Raw genomic sequence first — 14,629 nt, 5'->3', positions numbered from 1 at the left:
TTATTTATTTTTTTTACTTTGCAGAGTAAAGTATAATAATTTTAATCAAGTTTTATAGCTTTATTTTAGGTGCTTTGGAGCAGCCACTAGGGGGCGCTGGATCTGTGGATAGATTATCATATGGAATTTACACAGTTCCCACTGAACTTGCTATTAAGTTTGCAGTTTAAAGGGGGTTAAAGAAAGTTATACCCTATCCACAGAATTGTACTCGGCTATCTCCACCACTGCCATATTGGCAGCGCACATTTCCAACCAGCTGCTCCATCCATTTCAGGGCCACCCCCCCATTCTGGTGATTGGTGGGGGTCCTAGCAGTAGGAACACCACAGTCTAATAGTTATTCCCTATCCTGTGGATAGGAGATAACTTTCTCTAACTGGAATACCCTTTTAAAGTAGTTTTCCAGGCTCTTGATACTGATGACCTATCCTCAGGATAGGTCATTAATATCTGATCAGTGAGGGTCCGACACCCCGCACTACCACAATCAGCTGTTTCCTGCAGCCTCTGGAACTAGCAATGTGAAGTCTAGTGGCCGTGCTGGGTTACTCCAGTTCAAGGCCCATTGTAGTGAAGTGGAGGTCAGCTGCAGTAACCCAGAACAGCCACTACACTTTGAACGGAGCTTCCTGTTCCAGTCACAGTGCCAGGGACTGCAGGGAACGGCTGATTGGTGGGGGTCCAGTGTGTAGGTCATCAATATCACGAACCTGAAAACCCCCCGTTTTCAACCAGGCAGCCCCTCTGACATGAGCTGCTCCGATGCTCTTTGTCCTGTGCTGGATCGCGCAGGCAAAGGCTTTTATTTTTATAATTTCTTTTAGATCCAGTGGCACTGATGGACGGGCTTTAGTGCTGGCCTAGCCTGTAAACCGCCTAGGGCAGCGCTAAAGCCCGCCCATCAGTGCCAGTGACATCACCGGGAACACTGCTAGGCGGAAGCCTCCTCCTAGCAGTGTAATAACAAACAAAAAAGCCCTTATCCTGTGTGATACAGCGCAGAGAAAGGGAGAACATCGGAGCATGAAATACTCATGTCAGAGGGGCTATGTCCGGAGTCAGCTCTGAACCCGGACAACCCCTTTAAGTTCTGTTTATGAGCTGGGAGATCCTAGCCTATAAGCCGAACATACTATAGACTGTGTTTATGTCAAAGAAAGTGTCCTTTTGGCATATTTTGGAATGTATGCATTGATATTTTTAATGTACTGAAGAGCTAAGTTAACTATGCCATTCAAAAAAGAGGTGTGCTGCAAAAAGTAATATACCAAACTTTTTTTTTTTTCAAAATAATGGGAGTAAGTGGTTGACATATGTCACAGTGTGCCAGTAATATACGTCAGAGGCTTCCATAAAGGGAACATTTAAATAGGAAGGGAATAGGGGGGGCGTGGCTAGCAGAGGATGTGAGCAGACGTGCTGAGCAGAGCTCCCGCATCATCTTGATTGTTTATCCTGATTAGAACCCCCCAAAAACCGACTTTATTCCACTACAGTTAAAGCCCTGGTGCTACTGAAGCCTGCTCGCCTAAAGTTGGGACTTCCCTTGCCGAGCTGTGAGCTAAAATGGGCCCGAAAAAAGATTCCAGGGGTCCGAGCAGAGAGTTGCAAGATGGCGCCGGGCCTGACACGCCGCGGCGCAGCGACCGCGCGAAAGATATCCAGGGAGAAGCGGCTGCTAAGCTGGGGAGGTTCGCGCATTCATCAGAACTCACAGACTTACCTGAATTCAGCGGGAAGCGAGACAGATCTTCGTCTCATCCCGATCGTGACCGTGAAGGTGAGGAGACTAGGGAGCACGAGCTATCTCCAAGCGGTTCTAACAGATATGAGGCGCTGCGAAGTTGTACAGAATCGGATGGCGCTGACGCTATGGAGTCTGATATAGAAGAACCTACCCTCAAAGATGTGCTGAATACCATCACCCAGTGTGGAAAATCACTAACAGCCCTGAGGATGCAGGTGGGCTCCATAAAGGAAGATGTGTCTATAGTGCGCCATGATTTAAAGCACCTGGCAGACCGTACAATTGCCCTGGAGGGACGGATGGGGGAAATGGAAGATGTTGTACCCTCCCTCAAAAGAGCTTCTACTGACCACACGCAGAAAATAGCTCTTCTACTGGCCAAACAAGACGACCTCGAAAATCGTTCACGGAGGAATAACGTCCGCATTGTAGGAGTGCCGGAGAAGGTTGAAGGGTCTAATCCGTCAGACTATTTCGAGACATGGGCGAGAGAAGCTTTTGGAAAGGAGACTTTGACCCCTCTATTTGCAGTGGAAAGGGCCCACAGGGTCCCTACTAGACCGCTACCGCCAGGTGCCCCACCAAGACCGGTCCTCATGAAAATCCTGCATTATAAAGATAGGGACATTCTGTTACGAAAGGCCCATGAACAACCTGATTTAACCATTGGCGGTCAAAGGGTGTCGCTGTTTCCTGACTACTCCATGGAGGTCCAGAAGCGGAGGTCGCGGTTTATGGATATAAAGAGGCGGCTACGCAGCCTGAACGTTCCCTACTCCATGTTGTTTCCGGCGCGGCTGCGGGTAGTCGCGTTGGGCAGAACCAATTTCTTTGATGATCCTAAAGAGGCCCTCCGATGGGTGGACAGTCATGAGAACCGTTTGAGGAATGCTGACCCGCAGGCGAATGATGACTGAAGGACGGTTGCAGCGGTTCGGTTTGCATGACTGAGTTTCTGTGTGTGTGATACTGTGCCAGTGTGGTGTGGCAGTTATATAAGTAGGGGTAGGAGCAGAGCTATTTCAAATTTAAAGTTTATTGCTTTAACATGCTGGGTATCAGCGTAAATTGTATGCTTCACTTATGTATCGGGTTCAACTGATATTAGGAGGATTATTGAAGGGATGATGTGGGGAGTGGGAAGCAAGTTTGCTGTGGATTCTAAGGAGTATTGTATAGCTTTAATAACTAGACTGAGCCACGCCTCGCCACTGAAAGTCTAAATTGTGAGAGGAGCTGGTGGTTCTGATACGGTTGACTCTCTCTGAACCTGCAGTCCCTTTGGGAGTAAGAGCAGGGACCTGTCAGACACTCCGGCGACCTTGCCTTAGACTACCTAAAGGTAGGAGTGATTAGGTGTTTCCTTTTCTCTCCTGTCTCGTCCTTACTGATTTTTGTTCTTTTTTCCGTTCTGTCTGTTTTTGTCCTAATGTTGGGGGTTGGGGTTAGCTTAGAAACCAGGTTGTGCAGGAATCTACTACTATCCACAGCGGAACTGCAGCATAAACATGTTGCTGGGTTAGGCCAGACTTGGATCCGACTCGCTTATAGATGGTCGGCCTGTCCTAATGGCTAGTAAGGTCACTTTTTTCAGCTGGAACGTTAGGGGAATTAAGGAAGCCAATAAAAGACGGGCAGTGTTGGATGGTATGGGGAAGTAACAGCCCTTGATTTGCTGTCTCCAGGAGACTCATTTGCTACCAGACCAAACTGGCATACTTATGCCAAGGTAGGCTGGCCACTGCTTCCATGCTACCTATTCTGCCTATGCAAGGGGGGTGAGCATCTTGATACACAGGTCTATTGCTTTTTCCTGTTTCTCCCAGAAAATTGATAGAGAGGGCAGATATGTTTATCTACACAGCTCCTTGTACTCAGTTGAATGTGTAATTATTGGAGTTTATATCCCGTCACCATACTCCCCGCAGGTGATGAAAATATTAATTGCTTTAATAGCGGAACAACCTAATGTGCCTACTGTAATGATGGGAGATTTTAACAACGTACCTAACTTGTCACTGGATAAATTTTGGGCTTCTCCGCAGCGATCTCACTCCCTTCGGCCGACTACTACAGGAAGCTGCCTTTTTGGACTTCTGGAGGTTGAGGTACCCTGACACTAGGCGGTTTTCCTGTCGCTCCAGCACATATGGCTCCTTGTCCAGGACTGCTAAAATTAACGGTTGGAAAAAGGAGAATAGTGCTTTAACCAGACAGCTGCTCATGACGGTGGAGACAGCCGAGAATAATTATATAGCAGACCCTAGGCCAGAGCTTGAAACTCAGTGGAAAGAGGCGCAGCAGCAGCTAGACGAACGCTTGCTCCGAAATGCTCGTAATAGGCGGTTTTTCTTGAAGCAGACGTATTATGAAGAAGGGGAGAAGGCTGGCAGGTTATTAGCTCTGATCACTAGGGCTCAACAGAAGTCCAATTACGTGTGCAGGTTGCCACTGAAAAAATATCCCAGATATTGCTGGGGTTTTATAAGAATTTATACACTACTAAAACTGTAGCTACGGAAACTGACATCAAAAATTTCCTCCATACCTTGCGCCTGCCTACTTTAGATCAGGACCAAAGGACGCTCCTGGATAGTCCATTTACTCTGAGAGAACTAGAAGTGGCACTGGGGGACATGGCTAACAATAAAGCTCCAGGGAGTGATGGCCTACCTGCTGAGATTTATAAACAATTTGCCACAATTTTATTGCCCCAGTTCTTGGAAGTATTTAACGAGGCCCGACAGATGGGTAAATTGCCTGACACGATGAATGAGGCGGTTATAGTTGTTATACCAAAGCCAGGTAAAGATCCGGTGGAGGCAGAGTCCTATAGGCCCATCTCATTGCTGCAGGCGGATGTTAAACTGTTGGCAAAACTTTTGGCTAACTGTCTTAACTCGGTCATTGCCTCACTCATAAACAAGGACCAGGCAGGTTTTATGCCAAACATGTCGACAGCGATAAACATTAGGAGACTCTACCTGAATGTGCAGGTGGGCCAGGTCCACGCCTTGAATGCGGCGGTCGCGTCCCTCAACGCGGCCAAAGCATTCGACAGCGTGGAATGGCAGTACTTGTTCCTGGTACTGGAAAAGATGGGGGTGGGACCGGTATTTATTGACTGGATCAGAATGTTGTACGCGGGCCCTACGGCTAGAATACAGGCGAGGGGTACCAGACAGGGGTGTCCATTGTCACCGCTATTATTTGCGATGGCAATTGAGCCCTTGGCAGAGGCTCTACGCTCATCAGCGGCGGTCAAGGGAATTACTTATGGGTCGGTAACTGAAAAAGTGGCACTGTACGCGGATGATTTGCTCATGTTTTTAGATGAATGGGAGACGTCCCTGCCGGCGGCTATGGAAATTAGGGTTTGGGAGTTTGTCGGGCCTTAAAATCAACTGGTCAAAGTCAGTCCTCATGCCGCTTGCTGACGATACTGCGATAGACCCTGTTGTGGCTGGTGGGCTACAGATAGTGTCGAGTTTCAAATACTTGGGGATACAGGTCTCCAGAAATGATAGGGACTTTATAGACTTGAATGTAATGCCGTTACTGGATAAGTTCAGGAAGAAAGTACAGGCATGGTCGAAATTACCTTTATCTATGGTTGGCAGAACAAACCTGCTTAAAATTATTCTCATGCCCCAGCTCCTCTATGTGCTGCACAACGCCCCCATGTGGATTCCATTAAGTATGTTTTATACTATCAACTCAATCTTTAGAGACTTAATTTGGAAGAAGGGGTTTCCCCGGATCAAATTGAGCACCCTATGTAGATCTAAGACTCAGGGAGGACTGAGTGTCCCTGACCCCTTGGTTTATTTTCTGGCGGCCCAAATGCAGCATATGAGGGGATGGGGGGAGGAAGGACAGGTTAATAAGATAGGTACAATGGTAAAACACTTGCTTGATAGAGGGTGCCTCCTAGCTGCGCTAGAGGATGGTGCTTTTAAGGATGTGGGGAGGAAATACGGGGTATTGGATTTAATACATAGGGTGTGGTGGAAAACCAGGAAAATGGCAGGTATTGAGGGGGTATACGAAGTTTACACCAATTTGGCCGAATATTATGTATATTGAACTTAATAAGGTTTCCAGTGTCAGGGCATGGAGGAAATTTGGCTTGGACAGGCTGTGTCAAATATTCGGTGATACATCCCTTAAAGATTTCTCTACACTACAGCAGGAGTTCAGTCTGCCCAAATCTCTCTTCTATGTATACTTGCAAGTGAGACATGCCATACAAGTGCAGGAGCGACAGGAGAAGTTGTTGCCTGCCCAGAAGCATCTGATTATAGACCTCACAGCCACTGGTGGCGGCTCGGGGGGAGTGATATCGCTGCATTACCTTAGTCTAATGGAAGCCATGCATAAAAAAAATCCGTTACAACTGTTGGGAAAGTGGGAAAAAAAGATATACCAGGATTGAAGGAGGACCAATGGGAAAAGGTGCTAGCTGATTTTCCTGATATAGCGGTGAGTGAGGCTCCTAGGGTTTCACAACTACTGCTGCTCCACAGGGTGTATAGGACCCCGAAAATGTTATGTAGGATAGGTTTTTGTGCCAATGACACATGCCCAAGATGTGGTGCTACCTCTGCTGACTTGATACACTTGATGTGGAACTGCCCCCGCCTACGCAGGTATTGGAATGAGGTGGTAGACCTCATTGTGAAGGTTTATAAGATTAGGATTGAACGCTGTCCTTTATTGTGCATATTAGGTTATGTTGGGGAAGTGTCAGGATCTAGAGAGGTCAAGATGGCTATTCAGCGCATTTTATATCAGGCTAGGAAGAGGATATCGTCCCGCTGGATAGCTCAGGATCCACCGGAGTAAAGCAAATTGATAACATCGACAAATACCTTGGTGCAACTCGAGTTATGTTTATCAGAAGAGGGGTAATAACAAAAAGTTTAATAAAATTTGGTATATCTGGATTGAACATTTTCATCTTACTGTTTAGGACAGTGGCCTGGGGAAGCTAAAGGAAGGGAGAGCCATAAACTGCATGAAATGAAAATGGACATAATATACGGTACAAAATAATAAGTGTATGAGCTGGTGTGCTTGTGGTCTGAATGTGCATTGGATTACACTCTGCAATCTGCTGTGGACTTTTTCGGTGATGGACTGCACCTGGACTTTGGGGTTGGGGGGGGGGGGGTTTATGTGTGTTGTCACTTTTGTTTACTTGCAAAAATGAAAAATTTGATCTTGATTGATCTTGAATAAAAAGATTTGACCAAAAAAAATAAAAAATAGGAAGGGAATAAGTGACTGTCAGACACCTTCGGCAGTTCTGGGGGCGAAGCAAAGGATGAAAGTCAGCATGCGTTCCGGCTGTAACAATGCACATTATTGTAGTCCGACACCATGGAAATCAGTCACAAGGACTCTGGACTATTATGTACAGTACTACTCATGTATTACTGCAGATAAGGGGTCCAGATTGCCATCTTCAATTTTCCTACTGCCACCATTCCCCCAGCACTCGAAGTCCGGACTGCTGGTCCATGCCAACCTACCGGAGAGGACTCCTGTCCTGACCGTGTATTTTAGAGCAGCTTTAAAGGTGTATTCCAGTTTAGTGATACTGATGGCCTCTCCCCAGGAGAAGAGCTGTATGAAGGGGTCGCAGACCTGGTGTGATCACTGCATCCTCTTCAATGTTTAAAGGGCTTCTGTCACCCCACTAAAGTCATTTTTGGGCTACTTAAAATCCTTAAGGTTCTTAAGATCATGCTAATATTTTGGTGCAGACAAGCAGTTGTAATTACACAGCACCCTCATTACAAGCTAGATGGCGTGCTCTTAAAGGGCTTCTGTCACCCCACTAAAGTCATTTTTTGGCTACTTAAAATCCTTATACTGCGATTTATCAATATATAATGCTCTTACTCTTTTTCGTTCAGTAGTTTCTTAAAAAAACTGACTTTTATAATATGTAAATTAGCTCTCTACCAGCAAGTAGGGCGGTTACTTGCTGGTAGCAGCCGCATCCTCCTTTCATAAAGACGCCCCCTCCTCCTGTTGATTGACAGGGCCAGCGAACGCGCTCGTCCTCTGGCTAGCCCTGTCTGCCTTCTAAATCTCGCGCCTGCGCCAGACCGGTCTTTAGTCGGCGCAGGCGCACTGAGAGGACGCTCTGCCGCTCCTTCCTCAGTGCGCCTGCGCCGCGTGTAGATGTTACGTCATCGGCGCATTGAGGATGGAGCGGCCGAGCGAGCGTCCTCCTCTCAGTGCGCCTGCGCCGACTGAAGACCAGTGCGGCGCAGGCGCGAGATTTAGAAGGTAGACAGGGCTAGCCAGAGAACGAGAGCGTTCGCTGGCCCTGTCAATCAACATGAGGAGGGGGCGTCTTTATGAAAGGAGGATGCGGCAGCTACCAACAAGTAACCGCCCTACTTGCTGGTAGAGAGGTAATTTACATATTATAAAAGTCAGTTTTTTTTAAGAAACTGCTGAACGAAAAAGAGTAAGAGCATTATATATTGATAAATCGCAGTATAAGGATTTTAAGTAGCCAAAAAATGACTTTAGTGGGGTGACAGAAGCCCTTTAAGAGCACGCCATCTAGCTTCTAATGAGGGTGCGGTGTAATTACAACTGCTTGTCTGCACCAAAATATTAGCATGATCTTAAGAACCGCACCATGTGCATTATGTTACGGAAAAGCAGTTTTTTTGGTTTTGTTTTTTTAAATTGGAGATTTCACCCTTTGCAATCCACATGTAACACATTTCTACATTGAACATGCTGTGAGCTCCCTCTAGTGGCGGCTTTAGACTAGACTTTTAGCACAGAATGTTAGAACTATGGCACAGTGTTGAAATTTCTTGCGTATGGGCATAGCTCTTCTATGTAGAATACTCCCAACGCTGATTAACCGGTTACCCCCAAGGACGTACACTTTTTATTTCTCGTCAGAACCGGCTTAAGATCTGATGTATGGACCGATCCCGCCACCTTCTCCCTAACCGATGATATTGGGAGAGGAAAGGACTGAGCGCACTGAATTTCAAGGACTGATCCCTTTGATTTCCTGTGAGGTGTCTGGCAGCTATTTAAGAGGTATGGGAGCATTTAAGGGGTATTCCAGTTTTTAAACATTCTCCCCTTTCCACAGGATAGTGGATTACTATCCCCCACCGATCACAAGAACAGGGATACAATATCCCAAAATAAATGGAGCAGCATGTCAGGCTTCGGTAATCTCTATGGGAGTTCCGGAAATAGGCGAGCGCAGAACTCCTAAGAGGAGGCCTGGATCGGCAGTGCGCATGCTTCACATGCTGCCCCTTTTATTTCAGGAGGCTCCAAGGGGTATGGGGTTCTTTAGATCTGTGGGGATCCCACGGAGAGGGGATAACTTAACAACCAGAATACCCCTTTATGTGACTGATAATCATTATGTATGAAAGATACTAAAGTCCTTTGCTTTTGCCAATTGTGTATAAATCACAAAACTACCATTCTGGGAACATCGTTTATTGAACGGTACAAGCAGAAACAAGACATAGGCAGCATGAGACGCATTGAACATTCAAAGTAAAAACAACAACTCAGTGCTACACCCAGATGGATTTTCTCCCTGAGCCAGAAGTGGACACCATCTTGTAGATTCTCTCCGGCCCGGTGCATGGCTAGCAGGCAGGACGCGGGCTGCCCACTCTGGATTATTCTCCATCTTGTAATGTAGACTTCATGAAGACGTACGTGTAACAGCATGCAGCGTGAGGTAAGGCCTTGGACATTCAATAACCCAGGTACTGACAAAGCCTGCCGTCTTCATGAAGAGGATCTGGCAGTTCTCCTGACACACCATACCTCCTAAAATGACAATTTCTGGATTGTGCTGTCCCACTATTATTCCTCCTGGAAACATACTAACAACTGGATGTTACCATTCTCCTTGTCCAAAGGGTGTGTCCCTATACTCCACCGTCAGAAGCGATTGGACGGCACCAGGCTGTGTAGGGACACGCCCTACTGACAAGGGGAATACACTTGGTTGTCAGTTCATTCATACATTTACATGTTAAGGTTTGCACACCTCACATTTGTGTGTAGCATGTACACCATATTCATAGGGCAATATCAGGCAGGTGAAGACAATGAGACCCTTTTGGTAACGCATGGCACTGTATGGCATCAGGCATAGGTCTCCATTTTGCGCCTACATCCCGGCATATACGTTATGGGAGCAGAGCCTTAGGCAGGATGGGGGTGACCCTCCCAGCTCACCCCCGTGGTTCATTTCTAGGCAGATGTCCTCACCTCATGTACAATAAAGGCAGCTACAGCTTAGTGTGCACCTCTACAGGTGGAGGGTCACCATCAGTGAGGTACTTTACACCTCCATGAGTAAAAGGTGCGTTATCACCCATGTAATAATAATCATACACGTGCCACAATTATTAAAGACGAGCGGCCTCCAACGTGCTAGGTTCCCAACAGACTGGAGACCACTGCTTTAAGGGGAGCCCCTCACTCCTGCCATGCTGACCTGACTGAGGGCGGCCTAGTATAGTGACAGACCTGGGCTGGCAGGCTGAAGCTCCAGGAGATGAGTCCGATGAGACGTGTGGCCCCGCCTCCTGCCAATGACTGGCAGCTTTATTTGCAGTTACACATAGGAAAGAAAGTTGCCATTCAAGGTCAGGAGGCGGGGCCACACGTCTACCTTGCGGCAGCGGCACATGCTGCGAGGTTTGGCCTGGCGGTACTAGAAAAGCACTGCCTGACAGCCGGCTGAAATCGGCAGGTCTGTCACTATACTATGCTGCCCTCGGTGAAGGCAGAATGGTAGAGGTAACAAGTTCCCTTTAAAGGGAACCTGTCACCGGGATTTTGTGTATAGAGCTGAGGACATGGGTTGCTAGCACATCCGCAATATCCAGTCCCCATAGCTCTGTGTGCTTTTATTGTGTAAAAAAAATTTTTTTTAATACATATGCAAATTACCCTGAGATGAGTCCTGTACGTGAGATGAGTCGGGGACAGGACTCTCCTCAGGGTAATTTGCATATGTATCAAAATCGGTTTTTGTACACAATAAAAGCACACAGAGCTATGGGGACTGGGTATTGCGGATGTGCTAGCGGCCATCTAGCGGCCCATGTCATCAGCTCTATACACAAAATCCTGGTGACAGGTTCCCTTTGAATCAATCTCAAAAAGTCTCTTAGGGTTTTTTAATGCAGTTTTTTCTTTCAGAGAGTTTATTTATAAAATAGGAATCTATACAAACACCCCACAGCACCGGTTGGCAACCTCCGGAACACCAGCTGTTGTGAAAAAGTACAACTCCCAACATGCTCCTTTCACTTCTATAAAAATTTCAAGAACTGCTGAGTGACTGAGTGCTGGGAGCTGTAGTTTCGCAACAGCTGGAGCGCTAGAGGTTGCTGACCCCGCCGTACATCCACAGTTTCTTTGCGGTTTGCTTGCATGTAGTTTCCTACCATGGTGGTTTTTTTTGTTTTTTAGACATATACTCTATATTTCTCTGTAGAAATAAAAAAATGTGTAACAAATATGTGTAACAAATATGTGTATTCCCGTGAAATAATTCTGCAGCTTCTTTTCTTAGAACTCTGCGTTATGATGTTCCTCTGCTATGCAGCCTAACGCTGTGACATGGTCCAATCAGTGGTGACAGTATCAGAGTACAGGAACAAGCGGAACGCTAAGACTCCATTGTCCGTTTATTCATAAATAAACAGGAGGAATAACAGAGGAACGGCAGATCAGACAGCTATAAGAAAAGATACTCCAAGACTGTTATCTCACGAGTAATACAAGAATTTACTAAAACAGACATGTCAGGAAAGCAGACAGGTACTCTCTGTAAAGAGAAAACATCTGCACATGCAGCCGTGTGAGTGGTGTCTGCAAAGGGCATCTGTCAGCAGATTTGTACCTGTGACACTGTCCGACCTGTTACATGCGCGCTTGGCAGCTGAAGGCATCTGTGTTGGTCCCATGTTCATATGTGACCGCATTGCTGAGAAAAATTTAGTTTTATTATATGCAAATGAGCCTCTAATGGGGGCGTCACCATTACTCCTAGAGGCTCTGCTCTCTCTGCAGCTGCTGCGCCCTCTGCATTTTGATTGACAGGACCAGGTGTAAAAAGGTTTTCACTGCCTGGCCCTTTCAATCAAAGTGCAAAGGGCGCAGCAGCTGCAGAGAGAGCTGAGCCTCTAGGTGTAACGGTAACGCCCCCGTTGCTCCTCGCAGCTCATTTGCATATATTAAAACATGTTTTTGAGTAATGCGGGGACATGTGAACATAGGACCAACACAGATGCCTTCAGCTCCCATGTAACAGGTCGGACAGTGTCACAGGTACAAATCTGCTGACAGGTGCCTTTTAAACAAGGGGTTCTCCGGTAATAATGACATTTTACTAAGTGCCCACACAGCTTGCCCACTAAGCTAAGGATTTATACGGTGCAGCATGGTCATATGCTCTGCTGTAGCCAATGACTGGCTTCCATGGTGATGTGCTGGTTTTGGCCATGTCACCACTGAAGCCAGTCATTGGCTGCAGTGGAGCATGTGACCATGCTGCACCGGATGTAAACACTGTAGGGACTGGAACATGGAGGCGGCGCAGAAGACCGGAGGGACAGGGACCAGGTAAGTACAAATCCTTACCTTAGTGGGGCAGGCTGCGGGCACTTGGTAAAATGTCATTATTACCGGAGAACCCCTTTAAGCTGGTCATACACAATAGATTACACAAATGTGCATATGATAGGTGTTCACACTGCTGACGCAAAGTACACAGTACACAATGTTATTCTTAGGGGGCATCAAATTGGTGAAAAATACACATCCCTGTGTGTTACCTACAGCAAGCATGTGGCATTTGCCAGGGCAGTTCAGAGCATGAAGTGGAATGGGAGCCGAGCTGCAGTATGTCAGCACGGCCACTGGGGTGGACAGAACCTCCTGCTTCTGGCTCCGTCCACTGGTACCGGCGCCTGCAGAAAACAGCCGATTGGCAGGGGTGCCGGGTGTCAGACCCCCACATAAAGTGCACGGGTCAAGCTTGGATTCTTGACCAAAAATCCCAAATTGAATGAATTATATAACCTGATCCAATTATATAACCTGATCCAATCAGACCCCCACCCATCTGATACTGATCCTCAACATCTACAGGCTGGAAAACTTTTAATGCACAAGACCCAGTGTAGCCAGAAGTGTATATCTGACCTCTGAGCTACCAGCAAAGCAATTCACAGTAAAAGGTAGTTCCGGGACAAAAAACACTGACCAGAATAAAGAGGCCATGGTGGGACAGTGGTTTATCCTTTTGGGAAGCTGTGCCCAGTACTGCAGCTCAGCCCCATATCTAAGGACAGGCTATTAAAGGGGTTATAACTATTAGATCTACTGCTGGGACCCCCACCGATCATGAGAACAGGGACCCATGATCCACTGGAGCCCCCCACAAAATGAACAGAGCGGCCGGTCGAGCACGGCAATCATTTCTATTGGAGTTCGTATATCTTCGGAACTCCCATAGAAATGAATGAAGACCAGTCGATCTGTTCATTTTAGCGGGGCTCCTCATGATCCAAGCAATAGGACATCTAATAGTTATCCCTTATCCTGCGGAATAATTTAAAATAACAGGAATGCCCCTTTAATAGTCTAGTCCCAGAAAAGCCCTTAAAGGGATAACCAGATCACACAGCCCGTTTCTTCTATATAGAAGACTGATAACAGGCAGCAACTAAGATGCATCAACCCAGGCGGAGAGATTTGGCCCCCGCTGCGTACGGTCAGGCCACCGCTTTCATTTTCTAAAAAGGATCAGAAAAATGGGAGCTGGGATCTGATTGGCCACTATGACAAAATGAATAAAAGACAGCGAGAAGGCAGCAAGTGTCTGTACTTCTAGAACAGGCTATAAATAATAAACCACAGGCCTGAAGGCAGCATCATATGGGTCCCCGTGCTCTGCACGGGCAACCAGGCTACAGGTGAGCGGGGCAACTTCCAGCCTTAGCCTAAAAATAATAAAAAAACACAATCTGACACAACCTTAAATTTAAAATTACAAAAAAAAAAACTATATAAAAGGCTGCTCGGATTTCCAATTTTTTTAAAAAAAGGGGTTTTAGACAAATCCATCATAACGTTTGAGAACGTGAGCACATCCACTTTTCAATGCAACATGTTAAAGGGGAAGTCTTATCCCCTGACCAGCGGCTATCTCCAGCAGTCCCGTGCTCGACTGCTGTTCCATTCCTTCGGGGAAGTCAGGAGTCCAGTTCTTGTGACTGGTCGGGGTCTCAACAGTCAAATTCCCACAGATAACTCATCGCCTATCCCCTTTAAGGTATTGCCAATGCTAGTGGTTACAAGGGACAACAGGAGGGTCACTTTCGCAGTGTTGATAACCACAGCCATGAATAGGTTAATTCCCCCTTTCAAAAAAATTAAATATAACTCTTTAACAAAAAACTATTAAAGCCAGACAACATGTCTGTTCTCCTCACGTCTAATTTAGTGAATACAAGCGCTCCCCAGGAAACGGAAACAACCCGCCTTTTCTTAGAACTCAACGTTGCGATGTTCTTCTGTTATTCCTCCTGTAAAAGCACCAAAAACCTGTTTCCATTCCCCTTGACAATACTGCTGTCTTTACACACTTGGTACGGCCAGCCTTGATTGGACAGTCTCTCAGTGTTTAGGGACATGGGAAATGGAAACACTTAGGGGGTCATTTATCAAACTGGTGTAAAGTAGAACTGGCTTAGTTGCTCATAGAAACCAATCAGATTCCACCGTTCATTTTCCAAAGGAGCTGTGAGAAATGAACGGTAGAATCTGATTGGTTGCTATGGGCAA

This window comes from Bufo gargarizans, chromosome 2, assembly GCF_014858855.1.
Source record: "Bufo gargarizans isolate SCDJY-AF-19 chromosome 2, ASM1485885v1, whole genome shotgun sequence".
Classification (NCBI taxonomy): domain Eukaryota; kingdom Metazoa; phylum Chordata; class Amphibia; order Anura; family Bufonidae; genus Bufo; species Bufo gargarizans.
The sequence above is the reverse complement of the archived record's forward strand: the minus strand, read 5'-3'. Positions refer to the sequence as shown.